Below are 15572 nucleotides of genomic sequence, written 5' to 3' on the forward strand. Positions count from 1 at the left end.
GAATTTAGCAGCATACTATACAATTATTATGTGAAAATTATAAAGTTCTACAGAAACATAAAAATGCTACAATATAGAAAAAGGAAGCAGAATAAAAAATTCTATCATTCTGTGTTACAGGTATGAAAAATTATGGAAATGTTCATAGAAAAAGAGAAACTAGCTTATTCATTGAGATGGCACAATTGCTATTAAATTTCTTCTTTAAAATATTTCCATTTATGGGTCTCCTGATTTAATGGACTGAGAAGGGTACAACATCACTTATGGCAGTACCCTTCCATCAAATGCGTCAAAAGTCAAATGAAGTCACTCTGTCATGTCCAACTCTTTGCGACCCCATGGACTGCAGCCTCCCAGGCCCCTCCATCCATGGGATTTTCCAGGCAAGAGTACTGGAGTGGGGTGCCATTTCCTTCTCCAGGGGATCTTCCAGACTCGGGGATTGCAGCCTCCCAGGCCCCTCCGTCCATGGGATTTTCCAGGCAAGAGTACTGGAGTGGGGTGCCATTTCCTTCTCCGGGGGATATTCCCGACTCAGGGATTGAACCCAGGTCTCCTGCATTGCAGGCAGACACTTTACCCTCTAAGCCACCAGGGAAGCTCAAGAAATGCATAAACTGACTCTAATCATGAGAAAACATTAGACACACTCAAAATGAGGGCCAGTATACAAAACAGCTGACCTATACTCTTCAGAAATACCAAAGCCATGAAAGACAAAGAAGGAATGAAGCCCTATTCTAGATTGCAGAGACTAAAGGGACATTAAAAAAAAACTAAAAGCAGTGTGTGATCCTGGACCAGAAAAAAAAAAAAATTGTAACTGACTCTACTAGGACTGGTATACATTGGCTAATTTCAAAGAAAACTCATTTCTAAACAGAAATGATTGAAATTTTAGCTCACACTCACTTATAACAAAACATTTATGTAGAAAATAATTAATGATCAAATATTTTGTCATAAAAATTCAGTATTTAAGTATAATTTGTAAATAGTGATTATAATGGTAAAGTTTTACATTTCAGTATTTTTAACTATTATAAAAATTTTAATTTTATTCTAAGATTTTATTATATTTTTCCTTTGGGCTTTCTGGTCTTTTTATAGTCAAAATTGCCTGAAATAAGTTACCCTATGTTGCTTTATATTTTTCAGAAAGTTTAATAATCTTTATAGCCCCTGTCAATATTCCAGGAAAAAAAGAGTAGTAGTATAACAATGGCAAATAATTGGTCAGATTATTGCTTTTTCTTGGCTTAGTGATACTAAATTTGTAGCATATTAAACTTTCAATGGCAGCAAGGATGTTCTTCGTTTGAGTAAAGTAACCAATTTAACATATTCATGCTACTTAATGAGAATGATCTAGTTGCAGTTGAGCTAAAAAAAAAAAGAAAAAACAGCAGCAGCAACAGGAACAAAAGCAAAGGAAATATACTGATATTATTATTTCAGTGTTCAGATGAGATGAGATCAGTCGCTCAGTCGTGTCTGACTCTTTGCGACCCCATGAATCGCCACACGCCAGGCCTCCCTGTCCATCACCAACTCCCGGAGGTCACTGAGACTCACATCCATCGAGTCAGTGATGCCATCCAGCCATCTCATCCTCTGTCGTCCCCTTCTCCTCCTTCCCCCAATCCCTCCCAGCATCAGAGTCTTTTCCAATGAGTCAACTCTTCGCATGAGGTGGCCAAAGTACTGGAGTTTCAGCTTCAGCATCATTCCTTCCAAAGAAATCCCAGGGCTGATCTCTTTCAGAATAGACTGGTGGGATCTCCTTGCAGTCCAAGGGACTCTCCAACACCACAGTTCAAAAGCATCAATTCTTCAGCGCTCAGCCTTCTTCACAGTCCAACTCTCACATCCATACATGACCACAGGAAAAACCATAGCCTTGACTAGACGGACCTTTATTGGCAAAGTAATGTCTCTGCCTTTGAATATGCTATCTAGGTTGGTCATAACTTTCCTTCCAAGGAGTAAGCGTCTTTTAATTTCATGGCTGCAATCACCATCTGTAGTGATTTTGGAGCCCAAGAAAATAAAGTCTGACACTGTTTCCACTGTTTCCCCATCTATTTCCCATGAAGTGATGGGGCCGGATGCCATGATCTTTGTTTTCTGAATGTTGAGCTTTAAGCCAACTTTTTCACTTTCCACTTTCACTTTCATCAAGAGGCTTTTGAGTTCCTCTTCACTTTCTGCCATAAGGGTGGTGTCATCTGCATATCTGAGGTTATTGATATTTCTCCTGGCAATCTTGATTCCAGCTTGTGTTTCTTCCAGTCCAGCGTTTCTCATGATGTACTCTGCATATAAGTTAAATAAGCAGAGTGACAATATACAGCCTTGATGTACTCCTTTTCCTATTTGGAACCAGTCTGTTGTTCCATGTCCAGTTCTGACTTTTGCTTCCTGACCTGCATACAAATTTCTCAAGAGGCAGGTCAGGTGGTCTGGTATTCCCATCTCTTGAAGAATTTTCCACAGTTTATTGTGATCCACACAGTCAAAGGCTTTGGCATAGTCAATAAAGCAGAAATAGATGCTTTTCTGGAACTCTCTCGCTTTTTCCATGATCCAGCGGATGTTGGCAATTTGATCTCTGGTTCCTCTGCCTTTTCTAAAACCAGCTTGAACATCAGGAAGTTCACGGTTCACATATTGCCGAAGCCTGGCTTGGAGAATTTTGAGCATTACTTTACTAGCGTGTGAGATTAGTGCAATTGTGCGGTAGTTTGAGCATTCTTTGGCATTGCCTTTCTTTAGGATTGGAATGAAAACTGACCTTTTCCAGTGTTACATGAAGGCAAAAGAGAAAAAGACTCATTATATTGTAACTCTTTTCTTGGATTGAAATTTTCTGTATACATTGGCTTGGGGTTCAGTTTATTCATCTAAATTATTCTTTGTTTTCTAGTCAATAATGTAGCTGCCATTTTCATTTTGCATATGAAAACTGACTCAATTTTACTTACCCTAACAGCAAATTTAATGGGTTAGAAATTAGACTTTAACAAAGATGTCACTCTGCTCTGATAGATTATTTTCAGATCAGTGGTAACAAAGAAAAATGCTACCATAGTACCTTATTTAAAGGTTATAAAATGTTTTTTGTTTTGTTCTTTTGGATTAACGATGATTGCAGAAAAGTCTTTATAGCCCAGAATGACAATCATTACAGCTGTGATTGATTCGACAAGTTTAAAACTGCACACTGTTTTCATTCAGATCATCTTGAGACCACCAACTCAGATTTGTTGTTCAGAGTTAAGAGTTGGCCGTGGTATAAAGTGGAGATAATTTGATCACCACAGGAATTCAGCTTCTGATTGGGGCCTTTGCTGTGTTCTAATGAACCAAACTAATGAACTATATATACCATACATTTATCTATTAGGAAGACTTGGATTTTCCCAGAGTCAGTGGTACTCAAGTTTGTCACTATTGTTCATATTTGATTATAAGAAAATCAAGTCTATTCATGCCCATATTAAAAAAAAAAATCACTGATTCCATGTATATATATGCCTGTCATTTACTTGCTTGATGTAAATGGACCCCACAGAGTTATACAATATTAACCTCCTTCAACACATAAAGTGCAAAACTTTCCCTGGAATCCTTCCTCTCTTCAGTGACATTTTTTAACACCTAAACTTGCATTTGTTCATGGTGGCATGAAGAAAATGATTACAGCTAATATTTATATATAATTCTGTAAAAACATACAAAATATTACTAGTTTTCTGGCTTGAGAGTATTTGACTTTCCCTGGTGGCTCAAATGGTAAAGAATCTGCCTACAGTGCAGGAGGTTCGATCCCTGGGTTGGGAAGATCTCCTGGAGAAGGGAATGGCTACCCACTCCAGTATTCTTGCCTGGAGAACTCCATGGATAGAGGAGCCTGGTGGGTTAAAGTCCATGGGTCACAAAGAGTTGGACACGACTGAGTGACTAAAAGCAACAACAAACTCAACAGCTCTTCGTTAAGAAGCTATTTTGTGCCAGGCATCGTGTCATATACCAGAAGACAGGGAATGTGGAAATGGACAAAGGGGATGATTGCAGAGGAAAGGAGAATAACTTCATACTCAACATTTATATTATATCAATTTATATTGTAGATAGAGTTATGGATGTGGTAAAGCTATTACCCTCAGAAGACAACAAATAGATATAAACGTATATTCCTTGGTTTTATTAGTTAGCCCTTAAAGTATTGAAGCTTTTCCTTCTCTCTTGGTTCATAGAGACCACTCTGTGAGATGATTGAAACTGTGACAAAGTACCAAGTAATCCCTCCCCAACCGTAAGTACTACAAGAAACTCTAGCCCGTGGACTTAACTTATGTATATTTTTCCAGAGAACTAGAATTAGAAGGGATAGGAAATTGTGGTTAAATGAGGCTAGAAATAGAAGGTAGGGTAGATTTCAAAATAGGAAGTGAGGTTTTCACATTAAGGTCTTGGAAGAGACTCTTATAGACAAAGCAGACAAAATCCTTGCTCTGGAAGATTTTACATTTGAGGTTTAATATTACAATCTGACTTTGCCATGAGACAGGGAGTAGTTTTGCAAGTTGTTAGATATTCAGTAATACAATGGAAAATAACAGAAAGCTTTTGCAAAGTGAAAGGGTTACCATAGTAAAAGATGCAATATTTTGTGCAGTCAATAAAAGTGATATGAAAGAACTGAGCAGATCACAACAGACCCAACGACAAATGAAAGCCCATCCGTCTATTCCAGCTAATAACTGAAGAACAGGAAAGGAAACAAAGTTGATGCATAATAGGTAAGTAAAACAGAATGACTTAATCATTAAATAATTTTAAAAGATCATGGGAAAAATTGATGAAAACTAAGAATTCTTTTAAAAAATAATAAATGGTTTAATTTTGCTTTTAAATAATAAATGAAGTATGAAATCTTATATCTCTATAACATAATATTATGAGAAAAAATAAAAGCCCAATTCATCTAACATTTGATTAATTTGATTCTTAGAACTAACATATTATAATCTTATTTTTATTAAAAGTAAAATTAACTTATTTTATAATTTACAACTTTTTGACTTTTCATGAGAAAGTCTCAGTAAAACCATTCCCCAGCCCACTCCTCAGTATTAACTGTTACATCAGACTCTGTTATATGGATTTAAGTGGCTTTTATCAAATACCAGTGATCAAGAGCCTTCTTTTTGCATAAGTAGCCCTCTCTGCCTTCTAATTTTGAGGTCCACCTAGGATAGAATTAACTTCATTTTCATTTTGGATGAGCAATTTGCAGAATTACCTACATTTCCTATTATCATATTCATTTCACTGGATCCTAAGACTATCTTTTTATTTATGCTGCCTCTTTTGTAATTTATGCACAAAATTATTAGATAAAGTTAAATGTTTAGTATAAACATACTAATAGAACACTAGGACTAGAATAAAATATTTTTTTACATAAAAAGCTACGTTCACTAGAAATTTTCATATGTTATACTTTTTTTTTAGATTTAAGGAATAAGAAATACCCCCTACCATTCCAATTGTCCAGCATTTATTCCTCAACAGATCACTGTCTGTCACCCACCATCCTCCCAGTACTCTCCTAGACACTGAGGATTCCACTGGAACGAAAACAGACAACACAATCCAGTCCTCACAGAACTTACATTCTAACAAGAAGTAGAAAATCAAATAATTGTCTATATTTGAGTCTAACAGTGGGTAATAGTGTGTGCGTGCTTAGTTGCTCAGTTGTATCTGACTCTCTGCGAGTCGATGGACTGTAGCCCTCCAGGCTCCTGTGTCCATGGGATTTCCCAGGTAAGAATACTGGAGGGGGTTGCCATTTCCTCCTCCAGGGGATCTTCCCGACCTAGGGGTCAAGCCTGCTTCTCCTGCATTGGCAGGTAGATTCTTTACCACTGTTCTACCTGGGAAGTCCAAGTAATGGCATATTATGAAGAAAACCCAAGAAGGGGGTAAAAGAATCTTGGGTGGGAGTCACAAGCTTAAATAAATGGATAAAAAAGGTAATATTTGAACTAGGAGTTGAAATAGGTAAGGTGATGCTGGAGATTCTGGCCAATGCAAAAAATAACTTTTAAAAAGGGAACAAGAGAGTCAAGGGTAGAAGTGAAGAGGTACAAACTCTTGTCAGAAGATGCTCTGGTCACTCACATAGAAAATCGACACAAAATAATTCATGTTAATAAGAATTCAGCAAATTTCCAAGAATTAAAGCAAGCTAAAAATCTTTAGCACCTCTTTACATCAGTAAAAACAAGTTAAAACACATAGAAAATTAAACAGCATTCATGTGAATATCTTGATTTTAACAGAGAATGCATAAGACTTATATGCACACATACATGCTTTAAAAGCTCTACTAAAGAACTTTAAAGAAGACCTAAATAAGTGGAAAACAGCATTGTTTTGTGTCAGTTCTCTCCAAATTAATGTAGATATTGATTAGTCAATATTGCTACAAAATTCTAATAAGATTTTACTGGGGAATTTGAAAAGCTGATTCTAAAAATTATATTGAAGATCAATGGCTCACAATTAGGCAGTTTTAATAATAGAAAGCTATTGTATAAGGCTTCCCTGGTGGCTCAGAGGTAAAGAATCTGCCTGCAGTGCAGGAGGCATGGGTTTGATTCCCTGAGGGAAGATCCCCAGAGAAGGAAACGGGAATCCACTTCAATATTCTCCCCTGGGAAATCCCATGGACAGAAGGAGCCTGGCAGGCTTCTGTCCATGGGGTTGCAAAGAGTTGGACACAATGTAGTGACTAAACAACAACAAAGCTATTAAGACATCACAAAAGCATATTAAAAGAATATGGCACGAGCATAGAAATAGATATTGAATTAAGAATAGATTTGTTCAGCAAATCCTTATATATGTGAGAATTTGGTATACACTTAAGCTGGCATGAAAACTCAATGGTAAAGGAAAGAACATTTGTTAAATCACATTGGAAAAACTATGTAGAGAAAAATGACTTTGAGACTACCTCAAAGCATATTACAAAATAAACTCCAAATGGTCTATAGAGCTAAATTTGAAGAGCAAATTTATAATTTTAATGAGAGATATGACTCTTTATCAGTTTTTGTAAAAAGATTTCTAAAAATCATCAGTCAACTAATTTCAAAAGCATCCAAGCTGTGAATTGAAGCTCTCTGTTTTTCTACCTCTTCTTGATAATGTTTACATTCAGGAGGTTAGATTTTCTAAGAGAGGGTGTCCAACTCTGTAAAAATAGGGAGAATTGGTTTAGAAGAGGCCAGTAGATTTGGTATTCAGGAACTTGTCTGAAACTTTAGCCAGCTGAGGACATAGCCTTACAGGGAGTTCAGCTCAGTGCTCCATGATGACCTAGGTGGGTGGGATGGGGGTAGGTGGGAAGGAGATTCAGGAGGGAGGGGATATATGTATACATATAGCTGATACATTTCATTGTACAGCATAAACTAACACAACATTGTAAAGCAATTATACTCCCCTCCCCCCCAAAAAAGGAACCCAAAGCATTTTGGATGTTCTATAGGAGGGCTCAGCTTGACTAAGTATCTGGCAACAAACAAGCATTACTCAGCAAGCCTTGAGAAATACACAACTCTTGAGTTTATTTTTGTTTTATTTAGAGATGCAGACAAACTCCTGCAGCCAAAGCAAAACTTGGATCCACTTTGGATTTTGGTCTCTGAGTTGAGATTCACTCTTTTGTTTTTATGAAAGATTTGACGGTACTTTTGACAATCACTGGTTTTTCCCAGTGTCCTAACTGACATTATCTCCCTTCACAAAATAGGCTCTCAAAGCCAGGCTGTGGTAAATAATTCCTGAAAACACAATATTCATGCCACTCTTGCCTCCTCGATTACTACAATGTTATCTTTTAAACATCCTAGAGGGAAGGCTCTACAAACCCAAGATATCTGGTTCTATAAGAGAAGGGATCATAAAGAAAAGACATTCATAAAGCCATTATTGTTTGTTTTGCCAAGGGAATTGATAGTATTCCTTTCTGTTCACATAATTCGTTCTTAATGGTAAGAGCTTTATTGTAGTAAGTATTTTTCAAGTCTTTGGAATTTAGGAGTAAATGCATAATATAATCCATCCAATGTTCCAAATCATGGGTCAGAGGGTAGGAAGCATTCTGTGTGTGTGTCACCCTGTAGAGAGAAAGCTACTGTTAATTTACATAAGGAGAACAGAGTTTATCTCTAGCAAAAGAGGATGTTCTCATTGCATGACTGCTTTTGGGAACAGAATTGTAGGGCAGAAGAAGATCAGGTTTCTAATGAACATGTAACAAGTAAATTTGTAATAGAGTTTTCAGAAGGAAAAATAGACTCTCTTTAAAAGTAGTGAGTCTCGTGCAACTAGAGTAATCAGAAAAGAAAAGAAAAACTGTAAAAGCTTTCAGAGGGCCCGACTGCTTTCCCAAAGCACCAGTGGATTGGGTGTAAACTTCAGTTTAAGCAGACAGCTTTGGGCTGGGGGTAGTGGGGGGCACATGGAAGCTTCCACATTCTCCTTGGCTCCATACGACCCTGTCAAGGTGGAGAACTAGAAGGAACAACATGAGAAATGAAAGGTGTAACCATCAAGGGGAGCAATACAGGTATGGGAAACTTTTGTTTTCTCTACATGAACACAGTCATGTTCATACAATTCATTGTTGAGTCCCTCTCCTCTGACCCCATCTCCACCTGTGAAAATTCATCCAGTGTTCCTGTCCCAAATCAAATGGAACTTCCCCATAAAATAACTCCCTGATTCATAAAATAAAATTAATATAGTAATTCCCTGATGCAGGCGACCCATAGATCTTTTCATTTGTTCAGTTTTAGCACTTAACAGGGACTTCTCTTGCAGCCTGTAGCTTATTCTAAAAGTATCTTTTCTCACCTACTGAAATTTACATTTTTGAAGACAGAGAATGTGTCTAGTAGATCCTTACACCTCAAATGTGTAATGACACTTCATTGTGTAACTCTCTACCTTGTAGCCAGTACATTTCAATAGACTGGGAGAATGAATAGAACATTCTGAAGAGGAGGAAAATGTCCAAGTGGTTTCTTGGCAGCAGGGTGCTTCTGTCTCCCTTCCCTTTGATCGAACTTCTTTCTTTCATTTCAGACTTTGGGCTGGAAAATGACAGGATCAAGAAAACAGTAGGGATACAAAGTTGGGAAGTTTGTTGAGAGCATGTGCAACTCCATGAAATAGCAGTTTCAAAGATCAAGGTAAAACTTTTTCCCCCTTCAGGTAAGGAAAAAACTGTGTGGTGAGTGGAATTAGAAAGAGGAAAAAGACCAAGTGAAATATCATCACTCATCATGAATGGTATTAAAATAGAACCACTGAGAAGATTATTGAGACAAAGACTTTCTTTCCAAAAGGGTAAACCCTGTCAACAGCAGGAGGTAAAACCCAGTCAACAGCACTGAGTGAAGGGTAAGAAGATTTCAGGCAACTTAAAGAAAAAGAAAAAAAATCTTTAAAGATATTAGTGACTCTTTTCCACATTTCCATGAAGGTTCTACCCATAAGGAAAATATTCCCCTGTATTCCACAGCAATATATCTTATTTTTTTTTTAATGCAGCAACACCAGCCAACTGGTGAGGTGGAGACACTGAACAGCTACCTTGGCACTCAGTTCTTAATATCCATTCAGAGGGTTAACTGTCAGCAAAGCCAAAAAGGTGACAGCCAGATAAAACAGTCGCAGTCCTCAGGGTGGAAAATCATGTTGCCAGGCCAGCCAAAATATAATTTCTCGTATGTCTTTTCTCTCCAGGAAGTACTTCTGAAAAACACCTTTCCAGCACAATAATCATCGAATCCAATTATATATTTTTAGACACCACTAAACATTCTTTTTTTATTTCTTCCATTTCAAGAAAACTCTCCACATCTGGAAAGAACAGCAATGAAGAACAGGAACTGGCGCGTTCATGCTCAGCTCCTACCGGGCATGTTTCGTTTAATTTCCTCCGTTTTTATGACATTTTCCTATGCTGCTACTCCAGACGTTCAATAAAACACTTCGCCGCCGAGAAACCATAGGGGAAGGAAAATCTAAAGAAAATCTGACGGAAGATCTGAGAGTGAGATCACCTCAACCGCGAGCACAGGCAACAGGAGCCTGTGTTCCGGCTTCCAAGCACCGCTTCCCTGGGGTCTCGCCTTGGTCTTTGTGCATCAACGCTGCTGACCTGTGCGCTCTGCTCCACCGCCAGACGAACGGGTGCACTGTCCTCCTGGAGCTTGTATCAGAAAAACCACAAAAGGCTGTATTGTCTATTCAGTTTTCCAAACTTCAGCCATCCAGTCCACAATCAGTTTTCCCCCGGGGCAGTTGAGAAGTCATTTCTTTCTATCTTCTTGTTTATTAACAAACAAGAACCAGCTACGAATACAATCTAGAGCAAGAGTATGGTCTAGCGTGGACAGGGTAGAACCAGATATGAGATAAACAGGTCAAAAACGGAGCCATGACCTCAACTTGAAGCATGATGGAGAAGCTGGGCAAACGTAGTGCCTAGGAAAGCCATCTGTTTATAAAAAAGATGTCAGGTAGGTAAAGAATACTTAGCACCTAGTCTCTGTGTCTTCATTATCTAAGGGAGAAAAAAAAACCTGGCTTTTGTTTATTTACAATATGTGAATGAGTTTCAGATCCTTGTCGAATAGGTTGGGAGAGTCCATGAGGGTGCGAGGTGTCCACAGCATGTGAGACAGAAAAGCACAAAATGGGGAGTGTTGACCTTCGACTGCCAATTACTTCTCCAAAAAAACAAAAATGGGTTTTTATCAGAATCAGCAAGGAATTGCAACGGTGAGCCACTTAAGTCTACTCAGAGCAACCAGAAGTGAAGTGAAGTCGCTCAGTTGTGTCTGACTCTTTGCAACCCCGTGTACTGCAGCCCACCAGGCTCCTCTGTCCATGGGATTCTCCAGTTGAGAGAGCTGTACTAAACAGAGTCTGTTGGAGGAATTCCGAGTTCTAAAGTATAATGGCTTTTCACCTGCTGAGCTGCCATGGTCTCTCATTGGCTGAGCTCTTGCCAGGCAAGAAGAGGAAGTCTTTCTTCTTCCTGTTGAGATCTGCAATCTTTTAGGCCAGAGGGCGCCCCCTTCTGGCTTCCTGACTCTATTTTAATTAAAGTGAAAGTGAAGTGGCTCAGTTGTGTCCGACTCTTGGCGACCCCATGGACTGCAGCCTCCCAGGCCCCTTCATCCATGGGATTTTCCAGGCAAAAGTACTGGAGTGGGGTGCCATTGCCTTCTCAGTCCTTGAGGCTAAATAACCTCAAAGCCTCAAATCTCACAAAGTGAGACAAAGTTTCTCTTTCTGTGTATTTGGGTAAGTTAACAATTCTTACTTATGGAGTCCAGTCAGCCTAACGCTGAACACGAATATTACTGAACACTTGCTGTGGGGCCAGAAACTGCCAGGAGCTGGGGTTAGAGACAAAGCAGGCCCAGGTCTCCAGCCACCCTCTCTGGCTGCTACCCAAGGCACCATACTCTGTCACCACCACCAAAACCTTAGGCCTGCCCAGGTGGCGCAGTGGTCAAGAATCCGCCTGTCAATGCTGGAGATGCAAGACACATGGTTTTGATTGCTGGGTTGGGAAGGTCCCCTAGAGAAGGAAATGGCAACCCCCTCCAGTATTCTTGCCTGGAGAATTCCATGGACAGAGGAGCCTGGGTGGGTTACAGACCATGGGGTTGGCAAAGAGTTGGACATGACTGAGCAACTGACTGCATATACACACACACACACACACACACATACACATCCACCCACCCCAACCCCAAAACCTCAGGGACAGCTTCAAAGAAAGAGTTTGGGAAGAAGGTCTCAGGGTCCCACCTTTCCTCTTTCGGGTGGGAAATACCTGATAGATGGCTTTAAAATATATATGTATTGTGGTAAGTGAGGGCTCCTCCTCAGTTGCGGTGAGCAGGCTTCTCACTGCGGGGCTTCTCTCGTTGCAGGGCACAGGCTCAGGGCACAGGCTTCAGTACTTGTGGCACACGGCTCGGTAGTCTGGGCCGCGAGACTCTAGAGCACAGGCTCAACAGCTGGGGCGCCCCAGCTTAGTTGCTCCGCAGCATGTGGGATCTTCCTGGGTCAGGAATGGAACCTGTGTCTCCTGCACTGGCAGGAGACCACTGCTTGGTATTCAGAAACCAAGCAACTTGGGGAGTTTGTCTGCATCAGTGGTGAGGAGATGGGGAGGATAAAGAGGAGGGTGATGGTGGCTCTGATATGAGTTGAGTACTTAAGCAGGTAAATAATCAAATAGTTATTTATACTGAGAAAAGCTGAGTCTGGTTTATTGCTGTTGGAAAAGGGAGTTACAGTATGGAAAAAGAGAAAATGAGAATAAACCCTGGAACGCTGGAAATATAGAAATATTAATGTGTTAAATATGGAAATATTCATGTGAATTTAATTTTCAATAGATTAGAAGGAAAAAAATGAAGGAAGGAACAAAGGAAGGAAGGGAGAATGTGGGGATAAATGATGTAATTCTATATAGCATAGTTCTTATATACCCTAGGTCTGTCTGAGAGAGCTTGGGAGCAGAGATACCCCAATAGCAATAGTGAGCATATCGTTCACTCAGATCTTCCTTTGTAAACACCATTCTCCACTAAAAGGAACCAGAGCTCCTTGGAGGAATTTCTGATTTCCTGGGCTGAAAAAGGGAAGAAACAAGTGAGTCAGGAACAGCTTGATGTGCCAGAAAATAAATGTTCCCCTAGTGACGGAACCATGTCAAAAGGACACACAAACTACTTTGAGATCCCCACTAGTCAAATCTAGAACAACCTGAGCATTAAAATAAGAAATACTAGCAATATATTAGAATATTAGAATCGATGGAATAAAATGGAAATCTACAAGTTCATGCAGATATGAATGCATGAATAAATGAATGGAAGAGCTGAAAGATTTTGAAAACAGAGGAATGCCAAGTAACAGAGAACTATAGAATAAGATAATGATTTGTCAATCATCAGAGTAATAAGTAACTCAGCCCAAAACATCAATGCATGTAAAATATTTTGGTGAGAGTTAAATGATGCACAAAATATTACTATTCAATATTAGATTCAAAGCACTTCTGCATGAAATACTGATCAATTACAAAGGTAAAAGAGAAAATCTTTACAACTGGGGAAACTGAAAGAAAATACCTTTTGACAAGCACTTATGTTTAATATCCCCAGTAATGGCATGCACTGAACTTACTTATAAGTTGATAGAATGCAATGAGAATAATTCAGTATTACTTTTCTGATACTTCTACCCAAAATACGTAATTTGAATCTAGTCATGAAGAAAAATCACACAAGCTCAAATTGAGGGACATACTATAAAATAACTTACCTACAATTTCTAAAAGTGTCAAGTCATGTAAGTCAAGATGGAGGAACAGATCCAATGTGAACGGAACTTAACAGATATGCCAACTAAACAGAACTGGATCCTTTCCTAGAAAGGAAATTATTGGAAAATGATGAAATGTGAATCAAGTCTGGAGATTAGATGGTAATAATGTATCCATGTTAAATTCCTGATTTTGATGGTAATTCTGTATATGTGAAACTGTCCTTGTTTGTTGGAAATTCATACTTAATATATTGGGGCGTCAGGTTGGCAACTTAAAATTATTTAGGAAAAGGAAAAAATGTTCCTGCTATTATTCTTTTAGTTTTTTTTAAGTTTAAAGTTACTTTAAAATAAAAATTTAAACATGTATACACACTACCCACACATAGCAGTAGAAATAAACTGGGGGAATCTACACAAGACCTGTGTGTAGATTCCATCAGTGTTACATCCTGGCTGCGATACTGTACTGCAGCTTTGAAAAATGCTTCTACTGAGGGAAATGGGTTTAAAAGTAAGAAGAAATTTCTGTATCATTTTTTACAACTCCATGTGAATCCCCTATTATCTCAAATTTTTATAATTATAAAAAAGTTTCAGCAAGTTAGATTAAGGAAAATAATGTTTACTGAGCATAATGTCTCATTGAATCTTTTTAATCTTTATTTTTTATTGACTTTACAATATTATATTAGTTTTAGGTATACAACATACAATATCTTTACCAGTTATATTCCATTTAAAAGTATTATAAAATACTGACTATATTCCATGTGCTGTTCATTACATCTTTGTATCTTATTTATTTTCTCAAGATTTTTTAAAAATTTAAAACAATTTTTTATTGGAGTATAGTTAATTTACAATGTTGTATTGGTTTCTGCTATACAGCAAAGTGAATCAGTTATACTTATACATATATTCATTCTTTTTAAGATCCTTTTTCCATATAGGTCATTACAGAGTATTGAGTAGAGTTTCCTGTACTACACAGTAGGTCTTTACTAGTTATCTATTTTATATTCAGTTATTGCATCTTTATAATGGCCTATGACAGTGATGCTTACTATTCAGATCAAGGAAGCCAGGTTTAAGTAATGTTGAAAATTTGACTGTTAGTAAATAGAAGAAATGGGGATTGGATTAGAATTTTGTTTTACAGCTAGAAAAAAAACATTACTAGAAAAAAAATCCAGAAAAAAGATTCTAAATGCACTGTATCACTGTTACTGTTGGAAACTTGTTAATAAATGTATACTTTTGTCAAATATAGAGTTAAAATATAAAAATTAATACCCACTAAATTTTATCGTCAGGCCATGGAGTAAATACTTTCGATTTTTAGGATTCCACAAAACTCAAAATTCATTATAAATCTACAAATAGTATTTTCACAGTTCAGCTACAAAGAGCGTCCTAAGATCCTAAATGGAGCCCAAAGTGCATGAGAAATGTCTGGTATTTTTGTGCCTGACATTACAATTTATAAACCAGACAGCTAACAGTAAATATGAGAGCACTCAAGAGCAGGATGAGAATACAGAAATTGAAATGAGACGTGAGAGTAAAAGTCCTGGTTATCTGAGTAGAAGATTCTCTTCTTCAAAATTAGCACAGGTTTAGTGTTGGATGGCAATATGCTTTCTGAGGGGACTGATTCTTCTGTAGAAGATGGAACATCACAAGGAGAATTAAATTGTTGCCAACACTAGAATCCAGAAACAGCCCTTTTAGAAATATCACTTTTTGGTAGAAACATTGTAAAAGAAGAATGGCTGTAAAATGGGGATGTATTTCATGTCAATATGTGGAAGCAAACTGGGAGACCAGTTACTGATACTATGTGGAAGTAATAAACAGTATTAAAAATATTAATTCGAGGGAGTAGATCTTTTTCCTATCACGGTGAGCACATTTTTGACTTTCTCTCTGGCCCCAACAATGAAAAAAAATAGACTGTGACATCTGAGTCCATCTAGGAAAGTTCACGCATTTAATTAACTTTCTCCTCCAACCTAATATAGAGCTTAGAATATTCTTCACTGAAAGAATGCTTCAAAGATGAGGAATCATAGTCATAAAAGCCTATATTAGATGTGTGTGTGTGTGTTAGTTGCTTAGCTGTG

The 15572-nt window shown here is 38.0% G+C and overlaps 2 long non-coding RNA genes across 7 annotated transcripts in view; both read left to right on the plus strand.

The window, feature by feature from the left end:
- LOC139180228 (uncharacterized) overlaps positions 1-7410 on the plus strand; it is a 40790-nt gene extending 33380 nt beyond the window's left edge. For all 6 annotated transcript variants that reach the window (XR_011564558.1, XR_011564559.1, XR_011564560.1 and 3 more), the window contains 2 exons: positions 4263-4321; positions 4685-7410. This is a non-coding gene — a long non-coding RNA (uncharacterized lncRNA). The remainder of the gene's footprint in view (positions 1-4262; positions 4322-4684) is intronic.
- A 4-nt stretch (positions 7411-7414) lies between these two features.
- LOC139180229 (uncharacterized) overlaps positions 7415-15572 on the plus strand; it is a 41412-nt gene continuing 33254 nt past the window's right edge. The window contains exon 1 of the long non-coding RNA XR_011564564.1: positions 7415-10613. This is a non-coding gene — a long non-coding RNA (uncharacterized lncRNA). The remainder of the gene's footprint in view (positions 10614-15572) is intronic.

Source organism: Bos indicus, chromosome 27 (genome assembly GCF_029378745.1).
Source record: "Bos indicus isolate NIAB-ARS_2022 breed Sahiwal x Tharparkar chromosome 27, NIAB-ARS_B.indTharparkar_mat_pri_1.0, whole genome shotgun sequence".
Taxonomy (NCBI): domain Eukaryota; kingdom Metazoa; phylum Chordata; class Mammalia; order Artiodactyla; family Bovidae; genus Bos; species Bos indicus.